Source organism: Notolepis coatsorum (genome assembly GCF_963971535.1).
Source record: "Notolepis coatsorum genome assembly, chromosome: 11".
Classification (NCBI taxonomy): domain Eukaryota; kingdom Metazoa; phylum Chordata; class Actinopteri; order Aulopiformes; family Paralepididae; genus Notolepis; species Notolepis coatsorum.
In genome coordinates, this window is record NC_140175.1 from 69,332,075 (window position 1) to 69,349,861 (window position 17,787).

At 42.2% G+C, this 17,787-nt stretch overlaps 1 long non-coding RNA gene across 1 annotated transcript in view; it reads right to left on the reverse strand.

The window, feature by feature from the left end:
- The window catches only part of LOC311236982, a 34,837-nt gene that overhangs the window by 12,647 nt on the left and 4,403 nt on the right, over window positions 1-17,787 (reverse strand). Inside the window, exon 2 of the long non-coding RNA XR_014620270.1 lies at window positions 7,373-7,451. This is a non-coding gene — a long non-coding RNA (uncharacterized lncRNA). The remainder of the gene's footprint in view (window positions 1-7,372; window positions 7,452-17,787) is intronic.

The window sequence follows — 17,787 nt, forward strand, 5'->3', positions numbered from 1 at the left end:
ACATTAGGAGGGGGTAGGTGGGTGGTAAAAAATAACATAGGGTGGGGTGAAGCTCTCACTCTCATCAACACAAACGTGTCCTTGCCCTTGTTTACATCCGTGGAGAGATTTTTTGGATGCAAGAAGCCAATCCAAACCTGGCTATGTAGGACGTTTTATCTTTTCCACACGTGAATGTTTTAGCGACTTCAGAGTCAGGGAACATCGCTTGAAACACCTCTCCTAGTCCCTCATTTCCATTGTAGGACTGATGCTTTGCGACCGTATTTAGAACCCACAGTACCTCAGCTTCAAGGGTTGGCGTGGAGCCGAACGTTACCCGGACAGGTGCAGATGTAATTGGTGGTAGACCTACCTGTCCCTCAGCAGTTGATGTGGACAGCGTCGCCGTCGAAAATAAATTTGATATTGAAGTTGTCTGCAGGCGGGTTTTTGCAGAGGTAAACATGCTTAGCGCTGTGCATGTGTGACTCGACTGCTTTTATTCCCATCGTTCCCAGTTTAAAATCCTTTTTGCGGAGTTTGCAGCGGGCCTCGTAATTATCTTTCACTGGGACCAACCACGTTCATTTCCCATGTTAAATTAACGAGTGCAAATAAATACAAATCAATTAAACTAAACTAAGCGTCAGCGTTATCGCTACGGCTTGAATAACGTGTTACCTATGCTCAGGTGTTCTGAAATAGCTCCCGACGGCGACACACATTAAGGACCACATTAAGGTTCCGCCCCACTGCGTACCGTTTGCGTGAAAGAAAGAAAAAAGCCTGATTTATCTCCCGTTAATAGTTTCCCCCCAGATTTCACAATGAAACATAAGATGACATGGCATGTTTTTAAGACCTCCGAAAGTCGGATTTAAGACATTTTAAGACAAATTAAGGCCTTAATAGTTGATAGTTGAATTTAAGACTTTTTAAGACTTTTTAAGGTCCCGCGGACACCCTGTGAAGACTTGATTCACATCAATTTGTAGTGAGTGTTATACAGTAGTAGTTCTACCTGTTCTCATATACCCCCCACATAAAATCCAAAGGATAATTAGCTGGCCAAACATAATTTATCAGTGCTCTCAAAATTATAATTAGCCGAAACTATAATAAAAAACAACCTGGAAATTTCCTAACAATCAAGTATGGCATAATCACACTCCCATATTCAATAACAATGCTCTCTTAATGGGAAAACGACCTATAAGATTCCCTGTATGGGAAGAAAGAGGCATACACTCATTAGGGGATATTTTTAATAACAAGGGCCTCTGTAGTTATGTCGAAATATGCATAAAGTTTAACCTCACCGAGTCCACATGGCTTTTTTACATACAGTTACGACTTTGTATGAGATCTCACGGTGTTCCATTACACATACCAATTGAACACCACAGATACCACAAATTTTTCTATGAAAGAGATACATTGGGAGGTTTTGTATCAGGTTTTTATTATCAATTACTAACGTCCTCGTACGAAACCCTTCAACTAGACAATGTCTGGAGGAGGGATATACCAGACCTGGAAAATGACTTTGATTGGCAAGGAGCCTGGGCAAATGTCCGACTTACATCAAGGAACCCGGATCATCAACAAATCAATCTGAACTATATTCACAGGACATACTTGACTCCTATAAGGCTGTGCAAAATGGGGCTTATACAAGACTCCAAATGCTCCCAATGTACAAATGGGGACGAAGGAACATTTATGCACATGTATTGGGACTGCCCACCAGTTAAGGCATTCTGGAAAGATGTGTCCCAACAATTATCAATACTCGTATTTTGGAATATACCTGTACACCCCGCGGTATTGCTATTGAATGATGTTTTTGAGTTTGCAGTGAACCCACAACTAAAAAGATTGGTTTTATCGGGTATCACAGTAGCTAAAAAACTGATTGCATCACGTTGGTTTCAACCGGAAAAAATGTGCCGGAAAGTGTGGTTTCTTACATATCTTGATGTGATATATCAAGAAATATCAACAGCAAGAATTCTGGGGCTCAATGAATCCAAAATGTTAATGTGGTTAGAAGTGGTGGAGAGAATAAAAGCTAGCCTATAATGGTGATGTCTGGTTAGGAGTGAGGGATAATGGAGGTACTATCCAAGAGGGGGTCCGGGAGGGGGGGATTTGAGCTGGAGCATATGTGTGTAGGGTTTTAGAAAATAGGTATTAGGGGTATATTATATACTAACATTTATATAATTGTAACTTCGCTGGATATACACGGTATACGGTTAAAATGTTATTATTGACTATTTTTGTTTTATCCTGTTTCTGTACTTGCATATATTTTAACCACCTTTACTGAAAGTTTCATTATACATTGTGTGTTGAGTACTGACTTTTAATAAGTTTTGTTTTGCAATAATAAAAAAAATTTAAAAAAATAAAAAATAAAAAACAACCTTTAACTCATTCAGCGCCAGTCACGATGATAGTCGGGTTAACTCGCCATCACTTGAGCACCAATCACGAGTATAGTCGGGTTTTAATCGTTGTTTCTTTTATTAGCGATATTCATTCATTTTCATCCATCCAGCCTGATGTTATCGTTGGGAATGGGTCTGAGCTCGCAAAAGGGCAAATACCGCCGCCTACACCTTCCAGCGCGTATTGCACTCCACTGGGAATGGTGGTTTCTTTTCTGGGACGATCCGAGCCGTGCGGGCGGGGTTTAAATACTCAGGCGAGGTATGCCTCAACAACGATGCATTGGAACAGTAACCTAGAGCCATATGAAATCCGCGTTCACGGAATCGCGGACGGAATCGCGGAATTGAGCAATAAAAATGGAATCAACTGTAAACGTGGAATATTGCAGAATTTGCCCTAATCTGGACTGAAATTCCGTGTTCGGGAGAACATGGAACGTTTGGTGCAACGTGAACATGACCGGGGACGCTACAGCGTGTTACACACAACACGCAGCAATTTCCAAGCACAGTATCCTAATGACTTGTATATGACCGGCGATAAGGTGTTTTGCAAATTCTGTCAACATGCCGTGGACTGGACTTGCAAAACACGTGCGAAGATCACTCTCCAAAAGCCATGTCAGGAACACGGAAAAACACTGTGCTTCAAAACAGAGTAGGGTATATCTGCAGTGCTGCAGCCCCATACACACCAGCTCTCTAACGATGATCCCTGGTGATCACAATAGATACAGCTAGAGGGCGAGGCTAATCACTGACACTATTGTGATGAAATAGCTATGTAACGTTGCAGTACATAAAGTACACAGGACTAGAAATTATAGCTTCTTGCTAAATCTGGTGCACCCATCTATTTGTTTAATGCAAATGATTGTCAGTACACACTGTCCTTTATAAACTAAACTAAAGGTGCCTAAATTATGCATTACTATATTTCATCACAATAGAATAGATATAGCTAGGCTGCTTACATTGTGATGTCAGTAGTAGCTAGCTGTATCTATTGTTTGTTTACACTTGAAATGTGTATTTTTATTTTGTCACAATATTATTTAAAAAATATTGTGTAAAATTGAACTGTATTTCTGAGTTGCAGCACTTAAAAACATTAAATGGACTGTTATATCTTATTAAATTGTGGACATTTATTCATTCCCACTTATTAGACACTATTTCTGATGGTAAATGAGCGTACAAAGCAAAATACAGAATTCTGAAATATTCAAACGGAAAAAACTGAATTTGGGAAAAAGAATTATGGAATTTGGAAACAAATTAAACAGATTTCATATGGCTCTACAGTAACCCCGCCCGTCATTGTGAAACGATCGGTAATGTGGTACGGACCTCCACGAGCAGTATTTGGAATGGCGATCAGATAATTGGATTATTTCTTTTGCATTACATCAGATACAAGGTAAGAACACTATATATAAATTTGATCGTTGATCTGATATTTATTTCTACCCTGATCGACGCTGTCTCTGTGTGTGTATGTGTGGCTGTGTGCCGTTGGTTGCAGCAGGGGGGGGGGGGGGGCGCGCCGGTCTAAACCACATTGCATGCTTGCACAAGGAAGGATAATAATGATGATCTAGCGTTGATTTCAGGAAGATTCGATAATCAGGCGAAAAATTACAACGTGTTTATGTTTAGTGTATTCCACTAAAACGCTATTATCGCGTCTTTCTCTGGAATTACTCAGAAGCACCCAAACTATATTCATATTCAAAACGGTATAAAACGGAAATGTACTGATGAAAAAACAATCCGTTTTGTACATGTTGACTGGAAGCAACTCACTGATAATCGACGGGTGTATTAGACCCATAGCTATAATTTAAGATATATTTTAAGCACTCGCAAATCTCGCAGTCCTCCCATTGACTTGGCGCTGAATGAGTTAAGGTGCTGTAATGGTACCGTGTTGCTTCTTAACTGCCTGTAAGGTGCTGTGACGGTGCTGTGTTGCTTCTTAACAACCTTTAAGGTGCTGTGTTGCTTCTGGACAACTTTTAAGGTGCTGTGGTGGTGCTGTGTTGCTTCTTAAAACTACCTTTAAGGTGATGTGATGGTAGTGTTGCTTCCTGAAGTCAGACTGCTACAGTGAAAGGATATTATTAGCAGCACTCAGGAATTCCTTCAGTTGATCATTTACCAATCTTTCAAGGACCTTCGACAAGACAGTCAAGTTGGAAATAGGCCTATAATTGTTTAGTGACGTAGGGTCTCCCCCTTTTAACAGAGCATTTTTTGGGTTGACATTTTGAGCAAGAGTGATACTCAATATTCAGGGCCAGAAACTCCAAATTGTTTGCCGACAGATTTAGAGAGTGCAACATTTACAAGAAGCTACACCACCTCCTCTTGGGGCGATCAGTTGTAAACATTATACCTGCCAACAGAGATGACTTCATCCGCAAAAAAGATTTAGTGAGCCAGGTTTCAGATGATACAATAACGTTGGCATCAGTTGATTTAGCCCAGATACTTAACAAATCAAATTTAGGAAGCACACTAGTAGGTATATTCAGATGAATAACACCCAGACCAGACTGGAGTAACTTAGCTATTACACATCTTGATGTCAGCTGGGCCAGATGGATAGAAAGATTATATCTACTGTCTCTCCCCATCTCCCCTTTCCCTCTCTCTCTCTCTCTCTCTCTCTCTCTCTCTCTCTCTCTCTCTCTCTCTCTCTCTCTTCCTTCTCACTTCTTCTGTCTCTGTCCTTCCTTTGTTCTTTACCTTTCCTTTGTTACCTTTCACCCCCCTCTCTCTCTACTGTGTCTTTTACCTCTTCCTTTTCTCTGTTAATGGTGTGTTTCCTCTCCCTCCCTCCCTCTCTGCCTGCAGTTTGGATTGTCTCCAGTCCCACTCCAGTCAACCAGGTCACATATTTTCCTTGCCTCACTCGGCTGCACTGAGCGCTCCCAAACCCGCTGAACCCATATCCCCCACCGCCCCCACCACCACCCAACCCCCCTCCGACTGGCTGTAAGTCTAGAAACACACACCTCCACAGAGACACACACACACAGACACGCACATACACACACACACACATGTACACATAGATACATCTGGAGCAGCTGGGTAGTAGCAGTACACACTGTAGCATTGTAGCACCCACTACTAACACTAACATCAGACGTGTCAATAGTCAAACTGTGCTTCATGAGAGTCAGTGAATCAGCCTGTGTTTTTGGCATCACAGCCAGTGCTCCTTTGACATACTGTAGACATTTATGTTGCAGATGCAATAGATAACGTTAAAATCATACCATAGACAATTATGTTGCAGGTAGGGATGGTTAACCAGGCAGTTAACCAGTCGTTTTAAATTAACCGGATATTCTTAACACTTTGGTTGCCACTTGTTAACATGGTAAAACGTGGGTGATTGCCAGCACCCACTTCAATGATAGTGTTGTTAACGCATAATCTCTGTCTTAAATTATGGCTATGTGTCTAATCTGCCCGTCGTTTATCAATGACTTGTTTGCAGTCAACATTGTCGAAACGGATTGTTTTTTAATCGGTTCACTTCCGTTTTATAGCATTTTGAAAAGCCCTCGTTTTTCAGGAAAATATATAGATTCCGTGATAAACAGCATTTACTGGAATATTCTGGCATACACAAAAAACTTTGTCATTTTTCGGCCTATTTATGAATCATTTTCAAATAAACGCTAGATTATCGATAGTATATGTGTACTTATACACGCTATATAAGCAATCTGAAAAATATATTCTCTCCGCATCAATTCACATTAATGTTCACATTAACATTAAAATCATACCATTAAACAATTCTTTTGCAGGTGAAATGATAACATTAAGATCATACCATAAACAATTATGTTTGAGCTGGAGCTCACTAATATGAAACTAACTTTACCAACTTATACAATAGGTGTGGTAGGAGGTAGGGACCCTGTACCACTGTATGTGGGAATGTGACAGGATGCAGGAGTATTGGAAAGAGATTCTGGAGCTCATCTCCGAGCTGACGGCGATAAAAGTCCCGATCAATCCTAAGTTATGTATACTACACATGTACCCAGAGAACTTTCCAGCTAACACTAGAAAGAGGAAATTGATCAATTTGTGTCTGTTACAAGCCAAGAGAGTGTTTGCTCTAAACTGGAAGGAGATACAGAGACCAGGATCTAAACAATGGTCAATGGAAGAGAATTTGGCAATGGAAACGCTAACCTACATACAAAAGGGAAAAACAGAACAATTTGAAAGGACGTGGGCGACATTTAAAAGGTTCTTGAAAGGTGTGAAAGTTTAAAGGAAGGATATAGGGGAAATGAGTTTGGGGGCGGGAAAGGAGGACAGATGAAGGTGGAGAGGCCGAAGAGGGTTTTTTGTTTTTATGACTTCTTATAGTTCATTTTACTGTTTTTTGTTTTTTTTTAAGGTTTATGTGAATGTCAGTTTGAATTATAGTTGGGGAATGGAGGGGGTTGAATGTGTTTTTTGTCATGTATTTCTGTCTTGTATGTGTAAAAGAATATATAATAATAATACAATAAAAATATTGTTTAAAAAAAAAAAGTTGCCAACTTTGCTCCACTATGAGCAGCTCCAGGATTAGTTTAACTGTTTTGGGACCAGCCTAGTTGACATTAGCAGCTAACATTAGTTTAGGTCATTGAACATGGAATTTGTAATGTCCTTCCACCACTTGCTTTTACCAGACATTTCTGTTGCAGGTGCACTGATTATAAAAATCATACCAGACATTTATGTTGCAGATGCAATGACAACATTAAAATCATAAGTCCCAGAATATGTGCATTTTACTAGTATCCCTAATTAAGTACTATACGTTTAAAAAATGGCTTTGAAGTAGTAAGCCGAATAAGCCACACACACACCTCTCTCTCTCTCTAATGCAGGGAGAATAGAATAAATCTTACCATGATTCTGTCTGTACTACTACTCCTTCACTTCAGTGTGGGTCTGGCTTGGCAGAGGAGAAGAAGAGGTACAGGAGGGCTGGAAAAGAGGAAGGAAACCACTCGGTGGTTTAATAAACATGCTGCCCTACTCAGAGTCTGAGTAACATAGCTGCCCTACTCACATGATAACACTGTCAGTCAAAGTAACATACTGTAGATGCCCTACCCACATGATAACAGAGTCAGAGTAATATAGCTGCCCTACTCTACTCAAATGATAACAGAGTCAGAGTAACATACAGTAGCTGCCCTACTCACATGATAACAGAGTCAGAGTAACATACAGTAGCTGCCCTACTCACATGATAACAGAATCAGAGTAACATACAGTAGCTGCCCTACTCACATGATAACAGAGTCAATGTAACATACAGTAGCTGCCCTACTCACATGATAACAGAGTCAGAGTAACATAAACAGTCTGAGTAACATAGCTGCCCTACTCACATGATAACAGTCTGAGTAACATAGCTGCCCTACTCTACTCACATGATAACAGTCTGAGTAACATAGCTGCCCTACTCACATGATAACAGTCTGAGTAACATAGCTGCCCTACTCTACTCACATGATAACAGTCTGAGTAACATAGCTGCCCTACTCACATGATAACAGTCTGAGTAACATAGCTGCCCTACTCTACTCACATGATAACAGTCTGAGTAACATAGCTGTCCTACTCACATGATAACAGTCTGAGTAACATACAGTAGCTGCCCTACTCACATGATAACAGTCAGAGTAACATAGCTGCCCTACTCACATGATAAGAGTCAGGGTAACATAGCTGCACTACTCACATTAAAATGAAAGGTTTATATCACTTTAGTAGAACTTGTCAAAATGTAGTAGTCCCCATCTAAGGTAATCTGCAAGTAAGCTAGCAACCACAGCATCCGCTGTCAACACCACCATTCCTCCCAGGTATCAGGCTCCTCATTCACTTCCATTCATTGAGGACCAAGTCTGACTAAATATCATACTTCTTTTTTTTTTTTTCATTTTTCTCCCCTCCCAATGTTAGTTGTTATGCCAATTCCCAATCCCCTTCCTGGTCGTTGCACACTCTACCCCCTACCGTCGGTCTGGGAGGGTGGAGACTATCACATGCTTCCTCCGACACATGTGTACCCAGCCCACCACTTCTTTTCACCTGGCAGCGCGGACTCTCACTGAGAGAGTGTAACGTGTGGAAGGTCACACTACCTCTCTTAGATCCTTCCCTCGCTGTGCAGGCGCCCCGACCGAACTGTAGGAGTCACTGTCCACAACGACCCAGACCCACCCACCGGCTTCCCTCCCGCTGACTCTGCCAATTGAGCCAGTATGACGGCCGGCCAAGCCGGAAGCAACGCTGACAGCTGGATTCGATACCAGTGTCTCATGCGTTGGTGACGAGCGCCTTGTCCACTGCGCCACCCAGCCGCCTAAATATCATACTTCTGAAGTATAAACAAAGTATACAGCAATATCATTTAGTTTAATATATTGTCAAATGTACTTTTTTCTTATGTTGCCATTTTCAAATGATCAGTAAAGGAACTATTTCTCACTTAAAGGGGAGATGAAGCATTGAACAATGTGATCCTAGTTTGTTTGTTGTGTACCTTGTGTAAGACAGGGTCCTATAATCAAATGTGAAATCCTGCTTATTTGTCTGAAAAACCAAATATAATTTCCCTGTTTTCCCCATGGGCGCCGCCATTTTGTTGCTGACGTCACTGTGTTGGTTTGGTCTGGCTCCTGCCTAGTAAACATGGAGTGTCAGTAAATGCAACGTTGCCTACCAAACAACGGGACCGCGGTGGTTCTTTTTGTATTGCTCCTGGCTGTTAAAACTAATTTTACCGTGTGAAAGAGAGGAAAGTTGGTTCATTTCCACAAACTACCAGTGAAAAAAACAGTGTTGTTCAACCATCGTCGCGGGGCATTTAGCTACCTGGCTACCTAGCTCCAGTTCAACCACCGTCTCGGGGCATTTAGCTACCTGGTTACCTAGCTCCAGTTCAACCACCGTCGCAGGGCATTTAGCTACCTGGCTACCTAGCCGCAGCCGGGATTCAAAGCCAACTAGCCGGCTAACCCAGCTCGCTAAATGCTGCATGTAGCTAGTTAGCTGAACTGGAGCTAGGTAGCCAGGTAGCTAAATGCCCCGCGACGGTGGTTGAACTGGAGCTAGGTAGCCAGGTAGCTAAATGCCACGCGACGGTGGTTGAACACTGTTTTTTTCACTGGTAGTTTGTGGAAATGAACCAACTTTCCTCTCTTTCACACGGTAAAATTAGTTTGAACAGCCAGGAGCAATACAAAAAGAACCACCGCGGTCCCGTTGTTTGGTAGGCAACGTTGCATTTACTGACACTCCATGTTTACTAGGCAGGAGCCAGACCAAACCAACACTGTGACGTCACCAAACAAAATGGCGGCGCCCATGTTGATAAATGCTTCAAAAAAGGACATAACAAATCGTTTTTTCTTAGAAACTGCTTATTTTTATAACGTGATTTTTTCTGTGGCTTATCTAAATACTAATTTGATGCTCCTATGACTATGTTTATATCGCTATGCTTCATCTCCCCTTTAAGTTGTAGTTTGACCAACTGTCAACTTCACCAAATGTTTAGAATCTTTCTTCCAGCAAGGCAGCAGGTAGGGTGGGCAACTGGGAATCACCAGAGGCCTCATGATACAATATTATCACGATACTAGTCATCATTAGGTGGCTTCTTTGTTCCGAAGGTTGCCTATCACTCTCCAACCCATTATGTCCCCACTTCATCTCTCCAACTCTGTGACTCCGCCTCTCACTCCGCTCCAATCACAGACATCGTCTACCCAGCCTCTTCTTGGTCTTCCACTTCCTCTTTTTCCATCCACCTTCCCCATCACCACCTTCTTGAACATCTCGCCGCTGGATCCTCTCAGAACATGCCTGCACAACTCCATCTTTCTCTTTTTCAACCTCTCCAGCAGCTGTCCTCCTTGCATCCGCTCTTCTCAGTACCTCCTCATTCTTGATCTTATCCTTCCATGTTATCATCAGCATCTTCCTCAGCGTCCACATTTCAAAGGAGTCTATCATCCTCTTTGCCTCTTCATTCAGCGTCCATGCTTCTGCTCCGTATGAAAAGACTGACATAACATACGTATCCAAAATCCCTGGGCCCTCATGCATCAACGTGTTCTACGCACAGATCTGTGCGTAACCCGTGCGTACGATCATTTCTAAGCAAAGAGTGGGATTCATCAATTTGAACTTGAACTTGACTTCGTGCGTACATCTACGCACAGGTCAGACCTGGCGTACCTAGCTCCCAGTGGTAGAATATATTATTACAACAAGGAAATGAGCTTCTGTGCATAATAACACTGGATGTTCTGTATGAACCGTAGTTCATTATAGTTCATTGTAAGATAGCAACAGTAGTGTAATTATGGTCAAAACCCTATAAATAGCATTTGGAATAATAGATCTTTCTCTCAGAATGAATGCAGCATGGTTTATATAGCGTTATCGGAATATACGGGGTGATATACTGACTGACTGCGCTCCGCGTAGCTTGATTGATTGATTGATTGAAAAGTTTATTAACAGATTGCAGAATGGGTACAGTACAGCTCAGTACATACAATTGTTAATTGGGGATGCAGACCAACTTTCGTCCTGTTTACATCAGGGTCCCCCATTTTCAATTCATCATAAATCATAAAGCTCAACTCGTTATTATTTTGCACACAGACCGCCGAAACACGGGAACGTTTTGATTATATTTAAAAGGCTTTACGTTAAACGAAACAAGTGGAATTTCGAAGCTGTAAGCAGAATAAGTCATATGAATATAGTGTTCTTCCCCCTTTTTACTGTACAAGAAATAATAGAAAACGCATTGCAATGACACCATGCAGATAGTGGACAGACTATATGATGGGATTCAAGTTCGCGTTTTTGCCTTCGCCTTGAGTCCCGCACACAAACATGATGGAATTCAAGTTCATGTATTGAAAGGCAGGCTACATCATACATGCAGTGAGATTCATTGTTCTTGTATATGCTCTCGTATTATATTGTTTATATAGGCTACCCAATACTGACATCAAAATAGATTGTAGTATGCCTCTAGAAATCATATGCAGCAGGTAGAAAATTGACGGGAGATCCATCGCGATTTGGAATAGAATTGAGGAGAACTTTAATCCGTGGGTATTAATCAAACAACACGGGAAAAGGCAGTCATATTCCAGCGCGGTCTTTATTAGCCGACAACAAAATAGATGCCTCTAAAAATCATATAGCCAATCGAACACAACTAATAAAGGCATTCATATTACAGCACGGTTATAATGACACACAACCAACGCCAAACAGTGGTCAACGAACGGTCTTTATTAGTATTTTGAGCTGTCCAGGCAGAATTGCAGCAATGGTCTTAGGGAGCCGTTGATATCTGACATCACCGTTTACGAGTCCGCCTTTTATTTATCCCATAAATCATAATACGCGATAGTGTCTTCTTGGTTCGACAGCAGTGAATTCTCCGTGGAGTTTCTCGGAGTCCCGCTCGCGTGTTGCTTCTTCCCAATCCAACAGTGCAAAAATGCGGAAGCATTCGTCACCGCACGCCACTACGGTAAAGCGCCTTTCTTTTCAGGCCCGCTTAGACAAATGCTATGGCATTTCCGCGTACATTGCAACGAATCACTTGAAACCTCGGCTGGCTGTCTATTGCCATTCTCTAAGTCAAACTCTAACCTTAACCAGCTCCTTAACAGCGCCTAAACTTAACCCTTCTAACCTTAAGCAACTCCGAAACAATGCCTAACCTTAACCAACTCCGAAACAATGCCTAAACTTAACCGGCGAAATGAAACGGCGAAAGAATGCCGAATGCACGTTAAAAAATAAAAAGAAATTGAAGGGAATCGAACTCGCCAGCAACGAGCCGTAGGATCCACAGCCATGCAGTCTTGCCAATTGAGCTATATTTCTGGATATTGAATAAGGGGCGGTTACTGGGATATAATGAGCTCCGCTCGTGTCGAACCAAGGCGGGATCTCATGCGCATGCGCGGGCACCTCGCGAGCACGCCGGCGCACGCACGCACCTGAGCGAGCACGCCGCCGCCGGTGCACGCACCTGGGCGCTGGGCGAAGGAAAATGAAAGGCGCATTACCGCACGCCACTACGGTACCTGCGGTGACGAATGCGGAAGCATTTTTGCACTGTTGGATTGGGAAGAAGCAACAGGCGTCCCGCTCGGGTCGGTCCATTATTTCACATCCCATGGGGGGTGTTTCCTCATTTTCATGACCATATATGGATAATCATGCACGAGCATTGACGGTAGAACAAAGTGGTATTCATCAACACGGCAGGGCATAGAGCCTGCGTACGCACGTGTGATGAATGCCGACTTCCCTGTGCGTACGCTAGTTCTACATTCCGTGCTTACGTGTGGAAGTAGGTCAAGTTCTACGTCCACGTTGATGCATGAGGGCCCTGGTCTTCGTTTTCCAACTTATGTTTCTTCTCAATAATTCCTTATGGTTCCAGAATGCGCCCTTTGCAATTCCGGTTCTTCTCTTAATGTCCATGTTAGCTCTTCCACCTTCACTGATCCAGCTTCCAAGGTACATGTACTCCTTCACTTGTTCAAGTTTTTCTCCATCCACCTGTATTTTACAAACAGTTCCTGGTGTTTTTTCAATGATCATTACTTTAGTTTTCTTTGTGTTTAGCGACATTCCATAGTTTTTGCATTCGACATTCAGCTTATTCATCATGTCCTGTAGATCTTCTTGACAGTTACAGACTATAGCAGTGTCATCCGCGTATCTTATGTTGGTGATGTTCTCTTCGCCAAGTTTTACTCCTTTCCCTCCTCTCAGACCTTTTTTCATCAGTGATTCACTGTACATATTAAAGAGTACAGGGGACAAGATGCATCCTTGTCTTACACCCTTCTCCACCGGGAAGTCTCTTGATTTCTCCTTTCCTATTCTAACATTAGCCTTCTGCCTCCAGTATAAGTTGATAATTATTCTTCGGTCAGAAACTGGTATTTTGAACTCATCAATGTTGTATGTTCAACTCTGTCGAAGGCCTTCGTGAAATCGATGAAGCAAATATACAGCTTCTTCTGTTGGTCTATCGATTTTTCACCAATGATTCTGAGTTGGCAGATTGCATCTCTTGTTCCTTTTCCTTTGCGAAAACCCATTTGGCTATCCGAGAGCTGATGTTCAATTATGGGTTCTATTCTGTTCTTGATGATTTTGAGGAGTACTTTTGATGCATGAGATATCAAACTGATAGTCCTGTAATTGTTGCATTCTGTGGCTCTTCCGGTCTTTGGGATCGGAATGAACATTGATTTTAGGAAATCATTTGGAATATTTCCTGAGTTATAGATGTTGTTTACCAGTTTCACAAGGAGCTTGATGCATCTGTCACCAGAGTTCTTAATCAGTTCAGCAGGGATCTCATCCTCGCCGGGCGATCTGTCTGTGGCCAGTGACTTCACAGCCTCTTCAACTTCTTTTTTCGTGATCTGGACTTTTTCTATCTCTTCTAGACTAATTCCTGTGTCTGATGTTCTGTTCTGGTCTTTGTATAGTGTTTCCACATACTCTGCCCATCTATTGATTATTTCCTTCTCGTCAAGGAGCAGTTTTCCTTCTTTGTCTCTGACACCTTGGGTTGTTTTTTTCATCACAATATATATATATAGTCACAATATTGTAATATCACGATGTTGCGATATGTTACAATATTGACATATATTGCGATTTATTACCTTTTTTCAACAGCAAATTATGTCCCCAATGGAATACTTTGTTAACATATGCAGTAAAGATATATACACATCTATTTTATCTAATAAGATAACGTTTTCAGTCTGTTCACCTCATTCCAATAATTGTATTGCAGTAAAATGGGATTGTCAAGCAAAAAAAGAGATTCCAAGGTGCCAAGACACTTGCCAATACCATCACAGTGCTGTCCCTTGAGCGCACTGTGCTAAATAGCCGGCCTCCGCGGGAAGTCTGTGCAGCATCCCAGAGTGAGCACCGAAAATATAAAGAGAAATTATCGTTCAATGTAGGCTTGGGCGGTATGACTTTTTTCATACCGTTATACCTTGATTACCTAATACCCCGGTATACGGTATATGACGGTATGCCTTTCATTATCATCAGCGGGGGGGGGGGGGGGCGGGGGGGGCAACCTGTGTTACCAAGTAAACAAATCACAGAGATGGCCAGTTAGCCCGCAGCATCTAGTGCCAACGTTAAGCTCTCAGAATGGTAGCAGTCCTCCCGCAGCATCTAGTGCTAACGTTGGCTCTCAGAATGGTAGCAGTTAGCCCGCAGCATCTAGTGCTAACATTAGCTCTCAGAATGGTAGCAGTTCGCCCGCAGCATCTAGTGCTAACGTTAGCTCTCAGAATGGTAGCAGTTCGCCCGCAGCATCTAGTGCTAACGTTAAGCTCTTAGAATGGTAGCAGTTAGCCCGCAGCATGCTAGTGCTAACGTTAAGCTCTTAGAATGGTAGCAGTTAGCCCGCAGCATCTAGTGCTAACGTTAGCTCTCAGAATGGTAGCAGTTCGCCCGCAGCATCCTACACACAACAACACACACTATCGTCACAACGCTTTACGGTATTTTCACAGCACTGTCGCAACATTACCGTAAAGCGTGAACACCGTTGTGATCATACACAACACTACAGTTAGCTCTCAGAATAGCCAGTTAGCCCGCAGCACCAGCAACGGTAAGCGTGTCTCATTTAATTTCACTCACTGAAGCGGGGTTCCCCTCCTCCTCCTCCTGTGTGTAGAGACAACCAGCTCTGCATGGCTCGCCCCACTAGTGAGGACTAGTCTCGCCCTCTGCTGGCGCGTGTGTGCACTACAACAAAACTCCGTTTAGACGGTATTGATTTTCAATACCGTCGGTATTTCGAAATACCCCGGTATACCGTAATACCGTCATACCGCCCAAGCCTAGTTCAATGCCTCATTCTGTGAACTCTGAGGTGTCGAGACACCAGAAGATCAGTCTCTTTTGCTGCTGCTTTCACAGTGATCTCTCTTGAGCGCAACATGCTTTCTTCACTTCACTTAGGCCTTTAAATTCCCAAAGGGATATAGGCCGTCGACGAAGCTCCTCCATCCTCTGCGGTCTTGTGCCCTCCGCCCCAGATCTTGCCAGGACAGCCCTTCTTTCTTCATCTCCTGTTCTGTGGTTCTTCTCCAGGTGGTTTTTGGTCTGCCTCTCTTCCTCCTGCCCTGTGGGTTCCATGTCAGCGCCCGCTTTGTGATTGATTTCTTTCTTCTGAGTGTGTGACCTATCCACTTCCACTTCCTCCTCCGGATTTGAATTTCTATTGTGTCCTGTTTGGTGAGTTCCCACAGGTTGGCGTTAGAGATGGTGTTGGGCCAGTATATTCCCAGGAGGCGTCTGAGGCACCGGTTGGTGAAGGTCTGCAGCTTATTTAGTATAGTGGTGGTGGTTTTCCAGGATTCTGAGCCATATAGTAGAGTGGTCTTTACGTTTGAGTTAAAGATTTGTAGCTTGGTCCTGAGTGACAGGTTTTTTGCCTTCCAGATAATGTTTAGCATGTTGAATGTTGTCCATGCCTTTCCAATCGTCTTCCGTACGTTGCTGTTGATAAGCATTACTTTGGTTTTGGATGAGTTTATTTTGAGCCCGAGCAGAGCAACAGTTTCTTCCAGTTTTCCTGATTTTTCCTGCATCTGTTGATGTGTGTGAGCCAGTAGTCCACAGCATTTCCATATCCACGCTGTCAAAGGCTTTCTCAAAATCTATGAAATTCACATAGACAGAAGAGTTCCATTCAATGGACCATGCTTTCTGCCGGTGTAGAACCCTGTCCCAGTTTTACGCTGAAACATCCAAGTAAGTATCCAACTATGGTGATATGAAAAACAAGATTGCTCTCCTTTACAAAAGGAGCCTCATCCGTACCGAGGTGCAGCACTGCTACCCCGGCCGAGAGATGAGCGCGGCCTGGACGCCGCCCTCATGTGACGTTTGCTTGGGATCACCTCACAGGCTCACAAAAGAGAAACCCTATGGCTGCATGCAAATGCTACTATCCTTTAATCCCAGTATGTCTTGAATAAATTGACAACAGGGGAAAGGAACAGCCCAGCGGTGATGGAATGGAATTTCTGCTTTCCTATCTGTGGCTATGCCTATCACATTATTCTATAGGAAAGTGTGAAGGCACTATATTGAGCAACTACTGAAGCAAAGTAAACAAACACTTTCTGAAAATATTTTATTAAAAGTCTTCAGATAGGCTTATGTCTCGAACTCAAACCAAAAAACCATCTCAAGACTCTATAAGGGATTACAACAGACGAAAGGTAATTCATTGTATGTAAAACAGAAATGGGAAAGGGAGGGAAACCTAAATATAACAGAAGAGGAATGGGAGGATCTATGTGAAATACAATGGAAAACATCAAGTTCACCAGTATGGAGAGAATTTTGTTGGAAATCCCTGATTAGGTTCTTTAGTACTCCAGCTCAAGGGAGCCACCATACCAAATCTTCCAACTGCTGGAGACAGTGTGGCCTCTCAGAGGCAAATCATTACCACATATTCTGGTCTTGTCCATTGCTGATACCTTTCTGGAGGGAGGTCCATACAATTTTTGAAAAAGTATTCCAGGGGGACATCCCATTTAAGTTGGAAAGTCTATATTTGGGCACCAGGCCATCAGAAAATGGGGATAGATATATATTTCAGATATTAAGTGCGGCTAGCAGGAAAGCCATTACTAGAAAGTGGTTAAGAACAGAAATTCCTACAGTGGATGATTGGATTGATATTATTTATGATATTTTTAAGATGGAAATAATTACTTTTTCTTTTAGGTTGCAACAGGATAAGTTTCGGAAGAAATGGGAAAGATGGATAATGTACATTACACCTTTACGATCTTCATTTGTTTAAGGTATATAGAAATGATCATTCGGGATAATTGTTAAGTGAAACTTGTGTAAAGGGAGTAGAGTATCAGGAAGTATCAGGAATGCAGTAGTATCTGCATTTATGGTAAATGCAGATGTATTGGAGAGGTACCATAACATATCATTTTGTTATCTATTATTTCTTGTTATTGTTTTTGTTTGTCTAGAGAAAAAAAAGTATAGGATGTTATTGACTGTATGGGTCCTCATGCATGTAATGGTACTTCTGCACTGCAACTTTTAAGTAAAGTAATAATTATTAACAATTGATGCAATTTGTACAGCAGAAGGCGAAGTCAAGATATTGTTTGTATGGACCATGGTGAAAATCAATAAAAAGATAATAAAAAAAATAAAAATAAAAAAAGTG